The sequence below is a fragment of the Lactuca serriola genome, chromosome 1, assembly GCF_051521515.1.
Source record: "Lactuca serriola cultivar US96UC23 chromosome 1, Lser_US96UC23_V15, whole genome shotgun sequence".
NCBI classification, from domain to species: Eukaryota; Viridiplantae; Streptophyta; class Magnoliopsida; order Asterales; family Asteraceae; genus Lactuca; species Lactuca serriola.
In genome coordinates, this window is record NC_136408.1 from 161,440,659 (window position 1) to 161,462,914 (window position 22,256).

Genomic DNA, 22,256 nt, shown 5'->3' on the forward strand with positions numbered 1-22,256 from the left:
TCCTTAATTTACATATAAGCCCCTAAAATATATTTTTGAAGTTTGGGATATTACATTTACCCCCAATATGATTACATAACTGCCCGGGTTTAACCACGATGTTCAACTCCCCTAAAGACTTTTATTGTTTCTTATTGTGACAATACACTACTGTACACACATAGGTTTGTATTTTATTTATCTTAAGAGTATTTTAGTCCCAATGTATTTATAGTTGCATATCTTGTATTATTAGATATGCCAGTTCACTATAAACATTCTTGTGATACCAATCTGTCACACCCCCGAACCAGATGGCAGAAACGTCCATGGGCGGGTGACTTCATCAATTAATATCATCACAATATATATAAATGAATCAAAGACAACATCATCACCATACATACAATATATCAACCATCATAGTTTTACATCATTGTATTTGTTTATAATATTACATCCAAAACATCTTGTATGGTGAGAAACAAAAATACGGCATAAATCTTCACTCCTTATCGACCCACCTGTTTTAACGTGTTCCTGAGAATACATGTCATTTTGAAAAGCATCAACATATAAAATGGTGGTGAGTTCATAAGTATGTTTGTATAAATAGTTTTGTATTAGTTTGTAAACACCAGAAAATCCGATATTTTCTGTAAAAGTAACTTGAGAGTTTTTTTTTTTTCAAATCTTGTATTATAGTGTGTGATTTTGTCTAATAATGTATAAAAAGCGTTTTTCAAAAAATCCTATATTTTCTGTCTAATGAAAAAGTGTGGTCTTAACCCTAAGACCAGAGTGGTGAAAGTTTTAAACATGAATAATAAATGTATTGTTCGTACTTTGTATCATGAGTATAGTACGTGCATTCCATAAATTTATTTGTTTGTTATTCTCTATGTGAGTCGCTATAACCATACTTGATATGACTGATATGCCTGTCATGACGTTCTTCAGGCGTCGTTTCCGATAAGACATTTGTCACCCTAGACTGACCTATCTAGTTGTAGCGAGCAGCTCAGGTGTAGGGTGTCATCCCCATATAGATCTATACACAAATTCTCGATATCCCTCTAGGAGACTCTAGTTATAACTATAAGGATTATGATGTATGCTAGGTAGGTACGAATGAAGGAGTGTCTCACAAGAGCCTTAAATAATCTACGTGAATAGTGTATCTCATTGCTTAACACTAAAAAAATGTTTCAAGTATGTATATTTTTTACAAATCGTCGGTGATAAGAATATAGTTGTTCATGTCAAAATGTCAAATATTTATTGATATCGACCCGATTTTTATAGAAAGCGTCGTATAGGCCCAATAAGATAACAAATGGGCATTTAAGGCCCAATTAGGATAGAATTGCCAAACATGGCCCAATATGCATGTAATTGGGTATGTAAGGCCCAACATGTGTGTAAAAATGTCGTAAATAGTCCGCTTGTTATCAAAATGATCATTTTAGCTCAAATAGTATCAAATGCCATATAAGGCCCAATTTTGTTAAAAATGACATTTTTGGCCCATTAAAGCCGAAAATTTACAATAAAGGCCCATTTTCATGAAAAATGACTTTTTAGGCCCAATAAAAGTATGTTTTGTCAATAAAGCCCAATTTTATGAAAAATGACCATTTTTAGCCAATGAAACCATGAATTTGCAAATAAGGCCCATTTTTATGAAAAATGACCATTGGCCCATGAAACCGTGAATTTCCAAATAAGGCCCATTTTGGTGAAAAATGGATCATTTTGGTCCACTAAAACTGAGAAGGCCCAAAAAAGAAGCCCACTTTGTCAAAAATGACACTTTTGACCCCCATAAAACCGTGAATGTCATAGAAATCCATTTTATAAAAAAAAAATGTCCCTTTTAGCCCCTTTAAAGTCGTGAGTATCATAAAGGACTCACTTTTGCTCATTTGTCAAATATGGCCCCTCTTTAGGTTTTCTTTAGTTTTTTAGTAGCTTTTAACATGTTTTCTCTTTTCAAACATCACAATGAGATGCATTAAGTAATTTATTTCCTTATCACTTCATAACTTGGAAGTTTGTTCGAGTTTCATAAAAGTTTAACATGGTTTCATAACTTATTCACACACCTATCATGAAAATACACACAAGCATGCCTAAATACCAAGATTAAACACAAAACTAGCTTGTATTCTCCCCCAAAAGATAGTAATCACGAAAAAAGGAGGGGTATGAAGCTCACCTTGGTGTTAGTTGGCTTTTAAAGGGAAGAATAAAGAAGATTTTTGGTCTTGAATGCTCCTTTGAGGGGATTTTTCAAAACTAAGAGAGTTCTAGGATCATAAACACGAAAATAGTGTGATTTTGAGGAAAAATCTTAGTATAAGATGAAGTTTAACATCTTGAATGTGAAGTAACTTACCAAGTTTGCAAGCTTGGAGACCTCCTTGAGCTAACACACACACACACACGGTTTTAGAGGAGGAAAAGAAGAGAGAGTTTTCCTTTAAGAGTGAAGAAGAAATTGAGGGTGGTGATGATGTTCTTTGGCCGGGAGTTTAAGGAGGAAAGAGAGAAGATAGGTTAAGCTCCTTGCTTAATGGTTAGTTACTTATTGGTCTAGATATTTGATGGACATATTGCATGGATATCCTCCATGAAAAAATTAGGTGTCACCATTAGATTTAATACAACCTTTTTTTAACATATATAGGGCCGAGAATTAGGAGAGGGGGGGGGGGGGAAAGAAAATAATTTATTTTGGGCTTGAGTTTGGTTCGTGACTGAGAACCCCTAAGCCCAAAGAGGTTTTCGGTGTTAAAGGCCCATAATATTTATGTCTCGGCCTATTAGATGATCTATGGAGGGTATTGGCCTAATAATGCCCATTAAGAGTGTCTTGCCCTTAAAAAATGCTAAATGGAGTGTTGGGCCCATTATGCCCCCAAGAGAGGTGTTCACGACCGTATAAGGTCCAATAAGGGTCGTATGGATCAAACATTATTGTTTAATGAATTTCGGCCCAATTAAGGCCCAAATAAAGATTCTTTTCCCAAAAGAACCAAGTTGAGAGGTTACTAGCAGAAAGTTGAGTGAATGTATCGTATTGAATTAGGTTTAGAGCTTTCACGAGGAAGCTTTGACTTGAATTGTCGTTTGTAAATGAATAACTTGGATAACATCATACTTAGGGTTACAAGATACATCAGAAGTTAATTACAAATAGATAGAATTTCCTAGCCCTAAAATGCTAGTTGTGACAAATTTCGAAGTTGGGTAATTTCTACCAAGTCTTCAAAACAGCAGGGACATATTAGAAACTTCATCCTTTTTCACAAACTTTCTACACCAATGTCAAATCTGGGTATGAATTTCCATTTCTTAGAAACTTCAGGGTTGAGATTCGAAAATAATTCTTTTCTTCTTCACTTCAATTCACAGATAACGAATGGTGATTTGGACCAAGAAAAGTCAAAATTGAACACACATCTCTAAACCTTTGCTATTTGACATCATTAAGTGCTTGTTTTTCAACCCTTCTCTTTTCACTTATCCCTTTGTTAATAAACAGGGTTTGGTCATCAATAACAAAGCATATCATGTTCCTCGATAACGAACCACCGACCATTGACCTCTCGTTAATGAACTACCTATACAACCTGTTCGTTATCATAAAAGTGAAGTCTTCAAAATCAAATTTGTTATAACCTTCGTCTTCACTTTTCATCTATAATACCTCGTCAATGAACCAATCGACTACAAAATCGAATTTCCATCCATCGATATCCTTCTGTCTTCCCTTTTATAAGTGAGAGACCCTCGACCTATAACTATTCGACTGGTTACCCATCGTCCTTCGCGTTCATTACAGGGACCTTGTAAACGAACCATGGATGATTCTTGAAAACGAAGTGTGAATCCCCTGCCTTCATTTTACATGCCTTCAACCATCAATATCAATCCTAAAGTCCAACTTATATCTATAGACATTGAGTCAAACACATTCGACCACCGTCCTTCGTCCTTCCCTTTTCATGCAACCCAAAACATCAAAACATCAATTCTTTTTGTCTTCCCATCGACATCGATACTCAACATAAAAATTTCAATTCTCAAATTCAAGTCAACTTTGACTTTCTTATGTTGAATTTGCTTTCAACCATCTTCATTCTACAGGCAACAACCCTTCGATTGTACAACTCAAAACATCAAACCATTGACGCCAAACCAAATTCGACCCTTCGAAATCGATTTTTTAATCATCGACATCAAAATCAATTAGCCTTCCCCCCTTCAAAATCAACATTCAATTCTTCGTTATTAGCTTACCAACATTCGATATCGTCGTCCAAAGTTATCAATCGACATAAAATCTAAGCTAGAATCAACCCTTCGTAATTAGATTAAGACTTTCTAACCATTTGAAATCAGCTCCTAAGCTTGATTCCAAGTCTTCGAACTCAATAAATAGTCATCAACATTAAACCCAAAATCCAACAAGTGACAATTTATATCGATCCAAAAACAAATAACCCTCAAAATCGATATTCTAACGCCCGCAGATTCTGGCTAGTCAATTTAGAGACAATAAGCGTCAAAAAATGAGTTTTTGATCGAATATTATTTAGAATTAATAATCTTAACAAATTTATAGTATATGTCAAAAAGGTTTCGTAGAGATAAGGAACGTAGGAATCCGAGTTATAACGAAGAAGTTATGACCCGTCGAAGTTTTACGGCTAAACCGACACGACACCGCGTAACGTAAAATATGAATTTTTGATAAATTAATTTTTAGCATTAGAGATCTAAATAATGGTTGTATTATATGTTAAACTGACAGCGTGCATAAAAAGAACGTCAGAATCTAACTGCGTATGAGGAAGTTATGATTTTTCTAAGATTTAGTATAGCAGTGAACAGCCCGGAATTTGAATATTAGATCGATTGATTTTTAGCCAAAAAAACCTAAATGAGAATTGAGGATCTAATTAATAGGAGTACACCGATAAAAATACAGTCAAAAACAGAGTCCGTATGTAAAAGTTATGAATTTTACACGGTCGTTAACAGTTTAATCTTCTCATATTGTTAAATTTAAAATTGATCATGAATTAGCCGATGGAGTCAAAAGTAAAGTTGTAGATCTTGTCAATACCTATGTGTGGATAAAAAGAACGTCAAAAATGGATCTCGTATGTGAAAGTTACGGAATTTAGAATTCATAAAGGTGGTGTTGCGAAGGAGGTGACATGACGCGATCTGAGCCATTGCTTTCTCCCCAACCCTTGCCACCAGATGGTGACATGTGGCATCCAACTCGATGTGTTGGAGGCCCTAACTCGATGAGTTGATTTGTATTTCAGCCTATAAATAGCATGCGAAGGTCTCCATAATTTTCACACAAAAACCTACTTCTCTCTCTCTCTCTAACTTCTCTCTAAGCCTCCGAAAACCCTCCCCAAGCCCTAGTAACTTCTAAGTGCTAGAGGAAAGCCCGGAGCACCCGAAGGCTCAAAGAAAAAGAGCTTTCTGACTCAAAAGTTTTGCCGCTGTAGAGCCCGACTCCTAGAGAAACCCCCTTGTAAGTGAGTTATGCTTACCCTAATTTAAGTATAACTTATGTTTAAGTTCATTATTGTTATTACGAACCTATAAACAAGATTTATCAGTAATTCAAAGTCATTATATTGATTGAACTACTTATGGGAGAGATGTCTAGAATGGTCACGTTGGGTTTGGTTGTTGTATTTCAGAAAAGCTAAACGCCGAAATGGCCCTGCCTCCCAACTGTCCTGCCTGGCTGATCCTTACATGATAGATCATGACGTAGACTATGAGTTAATGATGAATCTAGAATAATAATAGTCGCAATAAATATTAAACTAAAATCTAGTAATAATGATACTAGGTTTCGATGAAGGAAAAAAAATTGTTAGAAGTGAAGCACTGTCCGAGTTTGGAATCATCTTTTTAACAAGTGAGTGCATAGTTATGTGTTATGTGTGCATATTATCTGAAGTATTTAATATAAATTACGTGTTTTATTCGAGTTTGGAATCATCATTTCATCTTACACATATATATGAAGCATTTAATATAAATTACGTGCTATGTGTGCATATTATATGTGTTCTTGATATGAAATATTTAATATAAATTACGTGCTATGAGTTTGGATTTGTCACTAACCTTGTCTTGCGATTATGCTTTTGAAAAATTCACATTGATAGGAACACATACACCATAAAATCTAAGTGTCAAAAGGTTTTTCTCCGATTCATGAAAATGATGGTGAGGAAGTGCTTTCACTAAGTGATTTTAGGTAGATAGCAATTGTGATATTTGCATTCTCAAAGTCGTTAGTGGAGCGTGTGTGGTTAACTGGAACACTAACATGGACTTGTGAGGAATGGAAAAGGTCTAAACAATTGAGACTATGATTATGACATCCCTTTTCATAGTTTTGAAATTGTTTAGACACACATGTGTGCTATCTATGGAAAGGTGTATGATTTTGATAAAGTTTTTATCAAAGCATCTCCTATCAGAAGTCTGAACTTTGGTAAGAAAGTCAATAAAGTATTGATTTCTAGAAGTCCAACTGATTTCTGAGTATATGTCAAAGCTAGTGGGAGCATAAGGGTTATGCTGATAATTCTCATATTAGTGGGAGCATGATAATTATGATAAGTGTTGCAAATTAGCAATGTTAATTATAGAAAATAAAAAGTTTCAATTGGGAAAAGTTGTTTTGCTATAATTAAGGGAGAGGAAATTGTACTTCATTTCAATTCTAAAAGCTTAGATTGAGGTTTTAATCATCTTTAGTCAAGGATATATATATATATATATATATATATATATATATATATATATATATATATATATATGAATTTTATGTTGGAATAGCTCAACATAAGGAAATTCTATATATGGGTCCATTATTTGCATTCTAAAATTCGATTATGATTACGGCATCCCTTTTCATAATCTGAATTATGGGAACTTGGCAAATAGATATAGAAATATTATAGCAAAAAGACTGGTCTATTATCATGTCTTTATGTGAGACATCATGAATCGTGTCCCATATGCTTCGGATATAGGATCGATTGCATGTGCTATAATATTTATCCTTTCTAAATTTTTTCCGAAATGCCTAGTGGCATTAAGAGGGGAAAAAAGGTCTAGAATTGGATATAACTAAAATGATTAAGCAATTGTCGAGGACAATCTAAGGTTTACCAAAGATTGGTTGCTTAAGGACAGTTAGAAGTATGGTGTTAATTTTGGAAGGACCATATTGACATACTTTGAAAGGAGGCAACTTTTGTTCAGAAGTGATAGTCAAAATGGGAATATGGAAATGACTCCATAGGTGGAAGTTATTCAATCTGTGTAAGATTAAAAAACTTAATGCAAGAAGGATGTTCAAAGCAATGTACTTTGAATATGAGACTTCGTTTCCATGGACTTTATCTCCATTGGTATACTCTGTAATGTCTGTTGACAAGTCTTTGTGACTTTGTGCATAATCATTACAGAGGATTAGTGCATATAAGTTTAAAATCTAACAAATTTCGGTAAATGGCAGGAATTTGGAATTATTGTATTTGCAGTAAGGATTTGGGATTGTGAAATGAGAATCATTGGAATTATGTTCAATCGATTTATTTCACAAAGTAAAGATCATAGACAAACTTAGTGTGCATACTTGGTGTATGGCATAACTAATGTTTCGAAAAACATAGTGTGCATACTTGGTGTATGGCATGACTAGTGTTTAGAAAACGTAGTGTACATGCTTGGAGCATGGGACAACTATTGTTTTAACTCAAGTTTAAAGTTGATAATTTGAAACAGTATTCAATGAATAATGTGTAATCAATATGGTGATAAATAAAAGGTGTTTTATTTATATTCATAAGTTCTGAGACCATATTGGATTCGATTATTCTTGTGTTTCACTTTGCATGTTTTGACTTCCAGAATAATTATGTTATGGTATTTCATATTATTCAAATTCTCCATAGTCGGTCATATGTTGGAAGTAGATATGAATCAAGACTGTCATGAGTTGGCTTGTAGATGTCTAAGATGTTGGACATAGCAAGAGTTGCTACAACACTCATGGGTGCTCATAAGTTCTGAGTATTGGATTCAACCCACGCTCACTTGTATCAATTCATGGAATTTATCTCGAGTGATCGTGAGAAAGTAATATCATATAAGTCTTCAAACCTAGAGATATGAGTTATTGCCTATGAGTTGGTTATACATTGATTGTACAAAAAAACTCATTGGCAACTCGATGTTATAAAACGTGCCTTTGTGTATGATTTAACAAGTAGTAGAACAAGCATATGAGTCGAATTTTATATGTTCCTTCTTGGTTTAGAAGCGATATCTGGGCCCCTCGATGATTTTGTTGTGACCTATGTACCGGGCCCGGTCAGAACTAAATTGATGTGTTCAATTAAGTCCTATGTCAAACAAATCGGAAATTGAGAAACAAACTGCTGGACAATAAGTAAGACACTGTTCCATGTATTTTTCTGGCTGATATCTAGAACAGAGGATTATATGATTCCTTGTCTAAAATGTGCTTCATAGTTCAACAGAGTTTTAAGAGCTACGATTGTCGGTCGGTTCCTGAATTCATAATTGAAACTATAGTTATTAGACTTATCCAAGTGGGAGACTGTTGGATAAGGTGTCTAAGTCCATAACTATATTTGAGATGTACTTCACCCGACCCGGCATGGTCCATTTGGGTTGCACTTCACCCGAACAATTTATATGGATAATCTTTTGAGAATAGTATAAGTTATGATTTATTAATCTATTATAAGTTCTAATATATGAATATGAAATCATATTATTTAATTAATATTGATATAAAATTAATTTAGTGATCAAAAGTGTGACTAATTAAATATGGAGTCTTGTATTTATATATTGTGGGCTAATGCTTATTTAGAATGGGCTAGGCTTGCATGGTAAGTCCATGGAGCTTTAACCCATGGATCTCATGGAAATGAAAGGTCATGGGTATTAGGGTTTACATGGATGTAACCCTAATCCACCACACTATATAAAGGAGTCCTTGGCACTTGAAATTGCACTAGTTTTTCTGTGCGAACTAAGGGTGGTGATTTCTAGAAGTGTTCTACCATTCTCTCAAGTTTCCAAGGGTTGTGGTGATTTGTGACTTCCATTTGAGGCATCCACATTATTAGTGCTAAGCTCTCAAACTCCAAGCAATCAACCACTACTAAAAGGTATGTAACTCTACTAGCTTATTAAATTTCAAAGTTCCCCATGCCATGCTAGTTAGGTTAAGAACCTTGGAAAAGCAAATTTGCATGTATCTTAGTAAAACATAGATCCAAGGTTTCTAGGGTTACATGTACACCATAGGAGTGTTAGAATGCTCAAAACCCTTTAGTTTAAACAAGAAGTGGGGATCAATTGGGCAGGAAGATAAAGACGTTGTGATCCAATCGAGGAGGAGAGTATCTTAATATCGAGTTCCATGACTATCTTAAGGAATGTGGAATTGTTTCACAATTGAAGCCACCAAGGAAAACATAGCTTAATGGTGTGGCTGAGAGGTGTAATAGAACCTTGCTTGACATGTTTCGTTCCATGATGAGTCAAGCTTCATTACCTATCTCATTCTGGGCTATGCCTTAGAGACTGCCGCCCATATCCTTAATCTAATCCCTACCAAAAAGGTTTCCAAAACACCTCACAAGATGTGGATAGGGAAGGTTCCCTTGTTAGACAACATCAAAGTTTGGGGTTGCGAGGCTTTCTTGAGACGCGAGACTCACGACACGCTCGAACCTCAGAGTGAGCGATGTGTTTTCATCGGCTACCCACAAAAGTCCGTTGGATATCTCTTTTATAGACCAAGTAACAATGTTGTCTTCATCGCAAGGAGAGAAGTCTTTTGTGAGTGAGAACTCATATGCCAATGGGACAGTGGGAGGCAAATTGACCTTGAAGAGCTTCAAGGGTCAAGCGGTGAAGGAACCTCAAACACTAACAATCAACCTGAGGAGGAAACTACGGTTGAGCCAATTGACGAATTCGTATGACAATCAAGTTTGGAACTTGGTTGACAATGTACCAGGCCGTAAGACAGTCGAGTGCAAATGGATCTTCAAGAAGAAGACCGACATGGATAGGAAAGTACACACATATAAAGCACGACTGGTTGCGAAGGGCTTTACTCAAACTCCGGGAGTTGACTATGATGAGACCTTCTCACCAGTAGCGAAGATTAAATATATAAGGGTTATGTAGGACATAGCTGCATTTCATGATTATGAAATATGTCAAATGGATGTCAAAACCACTTTCCTTAATGGAAAGTTGGCAGAAGATGTTTACATGAGTCCACCGGAAGGTTTTTGTCAATGCAAAGTACCCTAATAGAGTGTGTAAGCTTGAGAAATCCATTTATGGATTGAAACACGCATCTCGCAGATGGAATCTTTGCTTTTATGAGAAAGTCAAAGATTTTGGATTTTTGAGAAGCGAGGATGAGTCCTGTGTATATGTCAAAGCTAGTGGGAGTATAGTGAGCTTTCTGGTATTGCAGGAGGTTAAGTCTTGGCTTGGGAAGTGTTTTGCTATGAAGGACCTTGGCGCAGCTGCTTACATCCCAGGGATAAGGATATTGAGAAACAGGAGTAAAAGACTAATATGGGTCCAATAAAGGTGAGCTACCTATCCAAAGCAATACTAAACTAAGTAAGACTCAGAGTCTGAGTACAGAGGCAGAGCTAGTGTAACGCCCGTAGATCCGGGCTAGTCAATTTAGAGTTAATAGGGGTCGAAAACGACTTTTCGACAAATGATTATTTATAATAAATAATCTAAACCAAGTTGTAGAATATGTCTCGGGGGTTCCATACATATAAAGAACGCTGAAATCCGAGTTATAACGAAGAATTTATGGCACGTCGAAGTTTTTCGACAAAACCGGCACGACACCGGGAAACGTAAATAGTGAATTTACGATAAAAGACTTTGTATGAGGAAGTTATGAATTTTCTAAGATTTGGCATAGTAGTGCACGGCCCGAAACTCGAATTTTAGTTGGAGCAGTTTTTGGCCTATGCGACCTAAATGAGAGTTAAAGATCTCATTAATAGGAACTCAACGAAAAAAAGACACACGAAAACGGAGTCCGTATGTAGAAGTTATGAATTTTACGCGGACATTTAGCAGTATAATCTCCTCCTACTGTTAAATTTAAGATCAGTCGAGAATTAGCCGACAAAGTCTAAATGAAAGTTGTAGATCTTGTTTTTACCTACGTGTGGATATAAAGAACGTCGAAAACGGAGCTCGTATGCGAAAGCTACGGGGTTTAAAAGTCGACAGGGTGTTGTGCGAAATCGAGTGACGTGGCTGAATATGGCCCAATGCTTTCTCCCCAAGGCAAGCTACCTGGTGGTAACACCTGGCCATGGACTCGACGAGTAGGACCCCCTACTCGATGAGTAGAGCAGGATTCCAGCCTATAAATAGAGGTGTCGGGTTCCCTCATTCTTCACACCATTCCAACTTCTTCTCTCTCTCTCTCTCTAAACTCTCACTCTAGCCCCCAAACCCCTCCTAAAGTCCAGGTGAACCTTCTAGCACCCAAAGGAAGCCCTGAGGCTCCCGAAGCCCCAAGAAAAGAGCCTTTCAACTCAGAAACTCTGCTCCGGCGGAGCCTGGTTTTCGAGAAAAACCCATTGTAAGTGAGTTATGCCAACCCTATCTTTTATGTAGCTTATGTTTCAATATAGTAATGTTATTAGAACCTTATAATGAGTATTTAGGCTATTATTATGAGTTATATAAGTGTCGTAATAATTTCTTTTTAACCACTCGCAGTACGGGGAATATGGTTTAAAGGGCCGCTTGGGTTGCTGGATTCAGAAGTGTTATATGCCGAAATGATCCTGCCCTCCGGTGTTTCATGTCTGGCCCTGTCTGTACATAGTGATTGAGAAATATTGTTTCATGCATATATAATAGTAATAATAGAAAGACTATTAATTAGTCACGGTGAATATTAGACTAAACTCTATTGGTAATGATACCAGGTTTTGTCAAAGGAAAATTATGTTAAGAGTAAAGAAGTGTTGTCCGAGTGCCGAGTCACCACCTTTTCAAGTGAGTGCATGGTCCCTTTTCATCTTACACATAGATATGAAGTATTTTATATAAACTATGTGTTGTGTGTGCATATTATCTATATAATTGCTATCTATGCTGGATGAATGATGTTATACAAGTTTTATATGATTTACACTGTATATGTATTTATATCTACATAATATGTTGGGTAAAACATGGGTAGATGAAATATGAGTTGGATGATGAGTTGAGAGGTGATATAGACCATGTGGTAAGGGTGAGAGGTGGACAATGTGAGAAGCCTTGTTCCCAAATGTTGGCTCCGTCATCTAGCAGAGTATGGATGACAACCATGGACAATTCTAGACAGTCCGATGGAACACTAGAAGGCTCGCAACCTGTAGGTGTTGTGAATGATGTGTTCAGCGCTGTACTCTAAAAACCCATTGACATGTATTACGAGTGGACTATCAAAAACGATACTATCAATAAACGAGATAACCCTAGCAACTGTTCCCAAAGGACAATACCAACAGTTGCGCCTCATTGAGAATGTCACAATTCTGGCAGCTGCGCCTAAGTGATAAAAGTAGTAGTTGTGCTTGACAGTTGTGTCATTGACAACGATGGACTTCGTACCCATTCTTTAGGATAATCCTTAGGAATGAATGAATGAGAAATAGCTGATTCTTAGGGTAGATCGTTAAGAGTAATGAAGATAATGGGGATGGGTAATTGGGTTAACTGTTTGATGATTAAACATAATAATTATATTATTATGGGTTGAAAACCCTATGCACTCACCAGGTTTCACAACCTGACCCACTCACTTTATTTATATCACAGGTGTTGATATGAAGTCACATTACACTGAGAGATTAAGGAGATATAAATCACTAGTGATAACGAATTATGCTTATGTTTCTTTATTGACGATGACATCCCAATGTTTTAAAATGAATAAAATACATTTCTTCGGAAATGCTTTGATAATGTATTTATCATGTTTTTCTGGGAACAAATTCCGCAACTATTTTCTTTAAAAGGTTACTCTGATTTTCAAAGTAAAGCATAAACAAATCGGTCTTTTCTGTCCATGAAAACGGGATGTCACAGATAGCAGAGATGAGTCGAATGCCATATGCTTCTGCAGTTGGCTCGATCATGTATGCTATGACTTGTACTCGCCCTAATGTGGCCTTTGCTTTGATCATGGTCATCAAATATCAAGGGAATCCAGGTAAAGGTCATTGGATTGCAGTTAAGAACATTCTTAAGTACTTGCGGAGGACTAAGGACTGGGTCCTTACCCTCGGTGGGAGTGATGACTTGAGAGTGACGGGGTATAGTGATGTCAGTTTTCAAACCGATAGAGATAATTTCCGCTCTCAGTCGAGCTGGGTATTTCCCCTGAATGGAGGAGCAGTGACATGGAAAAGTTCCAAGTAGGAGACTGTAGCTGATTCAACGTGCGAGTCAGATTACATAGCAGCAAACGAAGCATCGAAGCAGGCGATATGGTTGAAAAACTTCATCGAAGACCTTGGAGTCATACCATCCATACAGGATCCTATAGAGATTTTCTGCGATAATGAAGGCGCGGTTGCCTTAACCAAGGAACCGAAAGATCATGGTAGATCCACGCATAGTAGGGTTAAGCACCTGCAGCATGCAAGGGGCATTGGGCTACTGGACGATATTAGTTTTAGTGGTTAGATAAATAGAAACTTATAATAGCTAAATAGTAATTAATATTTGATGATTAAATAAAAGGAGTTTTATTTATAAGTAAAGTTACTGTCTTGTGTCAATTATATACTATTGTTTCACTTTGCGTGTTTTGACTTCCAGAATAATAATATTATTCAAACCATCCACAGTCGATCATACTTTGGAAGTAGGTAATGAGGCTAGACTGTCATGAGTTGGCTTGTAGATTGTCTAAGGTGTTAGACATAGCAAAAGTTTGCTACACCATTCATGAGTGCTCCTAAAATAAGATTTGAGTATTGGATTCAACCCGCGCTCACCTGAATTACTTCATGGAATTTATCTTGAGTAATTGTGAGACGATAATATCATATAATCTTCAAACCAAGATATATGAGTTGTTGACTACGAGTTGGTTGTGTATTGATGGCATGAAAACGCATCAGTAACTTGATGTTATAAAACATGTCGTTGTGCATGATTTGATGAGTAGTTAGTACAAGCATATAATGTCGAAGTTTATATGTTCCTTTTATCCTATGAGGATTAAAAGTGATATCTTGGGCCCCTCGATGATTCTGTAATGGCTATGTGTCGGGCCCGATCAGAACTAAATTGATGTGTTCAGTTATGTTCTATGTCAGACGAATCAGAAATCGGGAAACAAATTGCAGGAAAATAAGTATAACTATGTTCCATGTATTTGTCCACATAGATATCTTGAGAACAGAGGAGTATATGTTCCCTTATCTGAAGGACGTGTCACTAACTAGGTCAGAGTTCGACAAAGGCTTTTGAAAGCTTACGATTGTTAAGTCGGATCCTGAAGTTGTTGGGTTTTGAGCATTATAACACTCCTAAGTATACATGCAACCCTAAATACCTTGGATCTATGTTTTCTCTATTATACATACAAATATGAACATCCAAGGTATTATCCTAATCTAGCATATAAAATAATGAATATAACAAGATAGAATACATACCTCTCTCATGTAGAAAGTCTTCATGAAGCTTGAGTGCCAAGTGCCCCAAGTGTGACACCTCAAATGGTTCACACAACACCAAATACACTTGGAATAACTTGAGAGAATTCTACACTTCATGAAAATAGGCTAGCCCTCTCTAGATCATACTCTAGTGGCCGATTTTGGTCAAGAATAAGATCTTTATATAGTGTTATAATTAGGGTAAACCCTAATTGTCATGACTTTCCATTTCCTTGGATCCATGGGTTCAAATACACCATGGAGAATCCATGGACCATCCTATGGGTTTTAGCTCAACTTGATTATCCATGGAGCATTAGCCCACTATACAAGTATGGATGATTTACACAATCAACCCATATATTTAATTAGTCTTCTTTTGATCACTTAATTAATCCTAGATTAATTCTTGATCAATACTAATTAAATAATCTTATTATTCTTATTATTAATATACTAGAACTTATAATATATTAATAACCATAAGTGTCTTATTTCTCTCATTGTAGTCTATCCAAGTGCATGATGCCATGCAACCCAAATGGACCATGTCGGGTCGGGTCAAGTCTTACCAATTATAGTTATGGACTTAGACATTAATCCAACAGAAGTTGCATTGGCGGTTATAGTTATTAGACTTATTCAAGTGGGAGACTGTTGGATTTGGTGTCTAAGCCCATAACTATAACTGGGATGTACTTGACCCGATTGTAGCATGGTCCTTTTGGGTTGCCTTCACCAGGGCAATTTGATAGGATGGACTCTTGAGAATAAGGTTATTTATGATTTATTAATATATTATAAGTCAATTATATTAATATGAAATTATATTATTTAATTAGTATTGATCAAGAATTAATTTGGAATTAATTTTGTGGTCAAAAGAGACTAATTAAATATATTGAGATTGATTATGTAAATCAATGATTCTTATAGTGTGGGCTAATGATCCATGATAATTTAGATAGGCTAAACCAATGAGATAATCCATGGATAGTCCACGGTGGTTAAAACCATGGAGCATAAGAATGTGAAAGGTCATGGAGCATTAAGGTTTGCATGAATGTAACACTATCTTAGCAACACTATAAAAGCACATCCCTAGAACCAAAATTGGTTACACCATCATTCTAAGAAGTTTGATATTGATTTTAAGCTAAGTAACTTATTCTCTCAAGCCTCCTCTTGCATATTGGTTTTGTGAACCATTAGAGACATCACACTTGGGGTGCTCAAGCTTTCAAAGGTCAAGAACTACAATTCCTTCTAAGAGGTAAGTCATCTAACTAGTTGTATTGTTCATTGTTCAATTGTATGCTAGTTAGGGAGAATGCTTTGGAAAAATTGAAAATGCATGTATAATTAGAGAAAACATACATCCAAAGCATTTAGTGTTATAGTGCTCAAAACCCAACAAAGAGTTAGTTTCTCTCAAGGATGTTAACAGGAAATGTTCAGGCTGTCGTTTCATCGTTGGATCAGATTTATGAGTATTGGTCAACATGGTTGAGGTTCGAGTGTCTGGAAGTCAGGCATAGTTATAGAGTCTTCAGATTATGGATAAGGAAGTTAGTTCTTCTCGATCTGGTTTAGTTGTAAAGTGTTAGTGTTGCCTCTTTGTCGGGTCTCACGTTTCCAACCAAGGATTAAGTTGGCTTTTGGGATTGAAGGGAAGTGTCTGTTTTGATCAATTTCCCAGTGTTGTGATGGTCATGAATTCGACATTTGGGAATTCCGCTAGGGTTTGTTTTATTTGCTTGGTTTTAGAAATCCTTATGACTGTGGCGGAAGTTTCAAGCATTCAGGGTGGGGTCGATTGAAAAAACCATAAGGGGTTCGGAGTGTGTTTTAAGAGTAATTTGTAAGGACAAATTTCGAGGAAAAAGTCTAATTTATGCAGGGGAGATTTGTAATACCCTTTTTCTAGAATGGTTTAGCCAAAGAGTTAACAAGATCAAAGATGGTGTTTTTGGAGAAAACCCTAAGCCGCAACGTAGTGCAAAGATGAACACGACATGGAATGGGTTTTATGGAATACACATTTTAGGAGAGCACCACGACATGACAAGAAGGTTGCCATGACATGACGAGTGCTGGAGCCCAAGCTTATGATTTTTAGGGTTTCACCCATATTTTTAAAGGCCTTAACTCTAAGGTTAGCTCATTTCCCTCGGCCTCCATTCTCCTATTTTGAAACCTTAGACCCATTTGAGTGTTCTAGATGAGCTCTTTGAATTCTTGAAGTTTGAAGCCTTGGTTTGTACTTGGTGAAGAAGAAGAAGGCGTGCTTGCTAGTTAGAAGAGTGTATCTACTTCAGATCTTGCATCTCCTGAATCTCGTGGAGCCTGGGAAGGTATAAAGCCTCCACATGTATCATCCTTTTCCATTATTTCATGCCATGAAGTCCCTTGATGGAGTGTTCTTTGAGTTTTGGTCAACTCCTGAACCTTAGGCTTGTTTGGTGACCATTTTTTTGGTCATATGTGATGGAAAAAGTATTAAGTCTTTGTCCCCTTTGCTCTATGATCAAGTTGAGGTCTTATTAAGGGTTTTATGGACTTAGGATTTTATATTTTGTCTTGTGGTGAGGTCCTAATGGATAAAGTTGGAAACTTTATCCATTAAGTCACTAAGAAGAATTAAATATGGAAGTTTGAGCTTTGGTATGTAAGAATTAAGCTCTTAATGACAAAATGGCTTCTGGCAATAGCCACAACATGGAGAAGAGGTCTCCATGTTGTGGAATAGGTTCAGTCTCACGACTGTTTTGTATGGACATTCCCACGACGTGGCCAAGAGGTTATCATGTCGTGGTGACAGTTGACCTGGTTGATCGTTGATTCCTGACCTGTTTGACTTGGGGCCAAAGTTAGAGGATTTGGATTGTTGATTGAGGATTTATCTCCTTTGGTGTTAGTTTGTTTGATTGAGCATAAATATTTTTTGCCGATGGCAAACCACAACTTTCGAATCTGGTACCGCTGCTTTCAGATCTGGAACCAACATCTTTAGATCTAGAACCATCAGCTTCAGATTTGGAACCATCGCCTTCAGATCTGCAACCAACACTTCTAGATCTAGGGATGAGATTTAGAACCGGAAAACCGAACTGGAATCGGAATCGGACCGGAACCAGAACCGCTAGAACCATAATATATTGAACCATTTCCGGTTCCGGGTTTAAAAATTGGGTTTATCCGGGTTCCGGGTAATCTGGGTTTGCGTCCATCGATTCTAGGTAAACCAGGTCTAAAAACCGGAACCGTTGTTAGGAACCAGAACCACTTTTAGGGTCGGAACCGATTTTTGTGAAACGTTTAAAAGATGCATATCTCATTCGTTTAAACTCCGATTGACATGTGGTTTTTTCTAATGTGTAGCTTAGAGTTTGTACATGATTTTAAACAATAAATTTTTCATTTTTAGTTTTATATTCATTGACTTACAGTCCCCCAAAGTTGAGATATTAAAGCTGAAAGTTTATGGTTTTTCAGTTTTTTTTTTTGTATTCTGTGAAAGTTTTAAAACATGCATATCTAATTCATTTGAAGTCGAATTGATATGTGGATTTTTCCAAATTGTATTTTAGAGTTTGTACATGATTTTTGGACTATAATTTTGTCATTTCTGGTTTAATATTCAATGATTTATAGTCCCCCGAAGTCGGGATATCAAAACTGAAAATTTTCAACTTTTCAGCTATTTGTTTTTGTAGTTTGTATTATGTGAAAATGTTAACAGATGCATATTTCATTCGTTTAAAGTCGGATTGACATGCAATTTTTTCCAGTGTGTAGTTTAAAGTTTGTACATGATTTTAGACTATAATTTTGTAAATCTTGGTTTCATATTCAATGAGTTACAGTCCCCCAAAGTCGGAATATCAATATGAAAATTTTCAAAGTTCAACCCACTAAGTAGTAAGTAATTGCCAAAAAATTCCGGTTTTTTCTGTTTTCCGGTTCTAAGCTCACTTTATCCGGTTCCACCCTATCCACTTTGATGTTTCCGAGTCTTCCGGTTCAAGACCCACTTTACCCGGAACTGAACCGGAACCGGTTCCTATATACCGGTCCGGTTTCCGGTTCTACAAAATCCCGTTAACCGGTTCTAGGTTTTCCGGGGCCGGGTCCATTCGGTCCGGGTTTGGACCCACTTTCATCCCTATCTAGATCTATGATTTTCCGTTGTCACTATATAATATGATCATATATGTTGTTTTTGATGCGATTTCCTTAGATCTAATACCGTCACCATCACCGTCGACGACCGCTACATGTCAACGAATGTTGCCACTGGCCGTACAACTTCCCTCGGAATGTCGATTCAGAAACATTTTTTTGCTTTAGGAGTAGTTTTGTAAGATGATAATTATTAATAAAATTAAAACAAACCAAATTAATATTACCGTTTTGGTGTATTAAGAATTAAAATTTATTTTTATCTATTTCAATATTTTAATTTTTAGAAGTGTCTAACTCTTCTTATATCAAACTATATATAAAAAAGTTAGCTTATTGTGTGTCATTTTGTACATGGTAGTTTTATTCTATCAATGACAAGTAACAGTAACAATTAGAAAGATTATATGATGTAAAATGATGATGAAAATAGTTCAAAACAATTACTATGTTTTTTCCCCTTAAAATCACATTTAATATTTTTCTTAAAATTAAACACATTTTCTTGAAAGAGAGTTATCTTGATGGAAATTGCAAAATGAAAGCAATAATACATCACTTAGGCTTTGTTTGGCGTACTAGCTGAAAAGCTGGCTGATAGCTGAAAAGCTAGCTGTTAAATAAAAAGCTAGCTGATAGCTGAAAAGCTAACTGATAAAAAATGACGTTTGGTAAAACTAGCTGAAAAGCTAGCTGAAATATATAAAATTACATAAACGGACATGTGAGAGTATGTGTTTCTATAATTAATTAAGGGGTATATTTGGAAATTTTTAAAAAAGCTCCTAAAAAGCTAGTCTAAGTAGCTTTTCAAAAAGCTAGCTTATAAGCTACTTTTTGGCTTACCAAACACGACAACATAAAGCTAGTCTAAGTAGCTTTTCAAAAAGCTAGCTTATCAGCTAGCTGTGGCGCGCCAAACACAACCTAAATGTGAGGTTCCACCAAATCATGAACAACCTTATATGAGATTCCTTTCTTTTGGAAAGATTTGGGTGTGGTCCAATGGTTTGACATGAAAAGCATTGTCATATTTCTTCTTATGTATCTTCCTTTTTGTTATAAAATTGTAGTAATTGAAAGTTAAGTAATCATAGAATCTTACTTTATTAAAAGTAAGTTCCCACCCAATTTCCCTGTCTTTCTTTTAATTTTTCACTCTTTATAAATTACCTCACATATTCACTACTCAAAAACAAGTTAGAAACTGTGTGTTTTATAGAAGAGAATCAGTAATAATAAGTATATGTGCCCCCGCCACCTTTCCAACGTTGAAAATACATAGAGCAAATCGACATGCTTTCTCATTGTCACAAGTTGTAAATCTAACTTGTAAGTATGTAAAAGCACCTCATAATATAATTATTTATGAGTTAATGTACACTATGTTAATGCCATTAAAGTCTTTGATTTTGTGTACGTTTATTCTTACTAGGAAAAGAAAAAGCTTTTAAGAAAAAGATTAAAATAACAAGTATAAAATATGATATGAAATTGCATTGCATTGTATTTTTTTTTAAATTATTTTAATAGCTAGTCAATATATTACAAATTATATAATGCCACCACACTATAGACATCGAAAGTGAAACAATGAGAAACATTTTCTGGACAACATAACCTTAATTTTTCATTAGAAGTGTTAGATATTTTCAAAATTAAATAAATTATTATGTATAAATACCCTTCTCTATCTGAAAAAACCATACATTATGTATAAATAAATATATATATTTTTAAAAAACATTTTCGACATAAAAAGAAACGCTAAAAAGTAGAATCTATTCACGTGTTTGGTTCTACAAAGGGGAATTTAATCCCCACTCATCTGAGATACACTGCACTTCATCTTCATCTGCTTTCCTTTCTCCCTCTTCATCTACACTTCCTTCGCCGGCGAACAATCTCTCTTCTGAAAGCCCACCAACTTAACTTCGCCACCGACGCACCAAACGTCCTCATCAGCAGCCTTTGTGGAAGCATTTATATGAAAAATCAGTGTTATCGATAACTGTGTCCAGATTGCAATTGATCAAACGGGTGGTGGACATGGTTGCAGGAAGAACACATGGGGAAAAAAATGAGATCCGGGTCTCCGCTCTCCGGTCACCACTCACAAGTAAGATCGATTAATATTTGGCCGGAAATCGACCGGCCTTGTTTATATTTCTAATCAATTTTCTTTCTTGCGTCAACTCATGGTTAGGCTGTTCGATGATCATGGTTGAACCTGTATTTTTATGTTAATTTATCTGTCCATGACCTGTTCGACGAAATTCCTGAATGAACCCCACAAGTCCACAACCTTTCTTTTAAAGCTAATTCCACCATTATCAACTTATATCCTTGTTGATCAACAATTAGGTGCGTGATCTTACTTCCTCATTTCAAGAGCTCTTTTCCTCTTTCTTAAAATGTTTATTTTTATATCATGTTAGTATTTATGTCTTCAATTGAGCCCCTTTTATGGTTTTCATTTAAGGATTCTATTGAATTTATATCTCTCTTCGTAAATTTATTTAAAATTTTCTTTTTAATAAACTGAAGTAACTTCTGGATAAATGAAGCTACTTCATAAATACAGAGTAATCCTTAGGAAAAGAGTATTATAATTTAGTCATGGTTTTATATATTAGTAGTAGATCTTTAAATTTGCATTTCTTGTTGACTCTTTTGGAAAAAATCAAGTAAAAACTTTTCTCTTAATTGCTCTTATATCGATTATATTTACTTTTTGTTGTATGTATGTCTACTAATTACTAATTGATCACTAACTATATTATAAATTTTGACCCATGTTCAAATCCTGGCACTACTCAGCCCTTGTGGCCATGGAGGTTCGCCTGCAGTGACTCCAGGGCATGAGGCAAAGTCTCATGTTTGCAGCGGAGGATTAGTCGGTGCGCGTAAGCTGGCTCGGAAACCCTCGTTAGGGAAGTTCCCTTTCCAAAAAAAAAAATTTTGATGTACACATTTTTTACAATAATCGAAGAGAGGAATAATTACTTATTGATCACTAACGATTAGGTTTTATTTGTATTCTATAGATTATATATCAAATATCTACTAAATAATACAATATACAAAGGTTTTCATAATAATTTAACAGAGAGATAAAAAGCTTTTCGTATTTGGAAATACCACTTTAAGCTTTTGTTTTCAAGATAAAACGTCATCATCATCTTTGCATAAATCAAATAGTACACCATGGCACATGCTAAAGAGTGATCTTTTCATTATTATATTCTTGTACGATTTCCTCATTTAATAAGGTTA

At 35.7% G+C, this 22,256-nt stretch overlaps 1 long non-coding RNA gene across 1 annotated transcript; it reads left to right on the top strand.

Moving 5' to 3' along the window:
* Positions 1 to 20,733: 20,733 nt before the first annotated feature.
* Positions 20,734 to 22,000, top strand: LOC145100858 (uncharacterized). Its single transcript, XR_013705326.1, has 2 exons — positions 20,734 to 21,344; positions 21,801 to 22,000. It is a non-coding gene; the product is annotated as an uncharacterized LOC145100858 (long non-coding RNA).
* Positions 22,001 to 22,256: the final 256 nt, after the last annotated feature.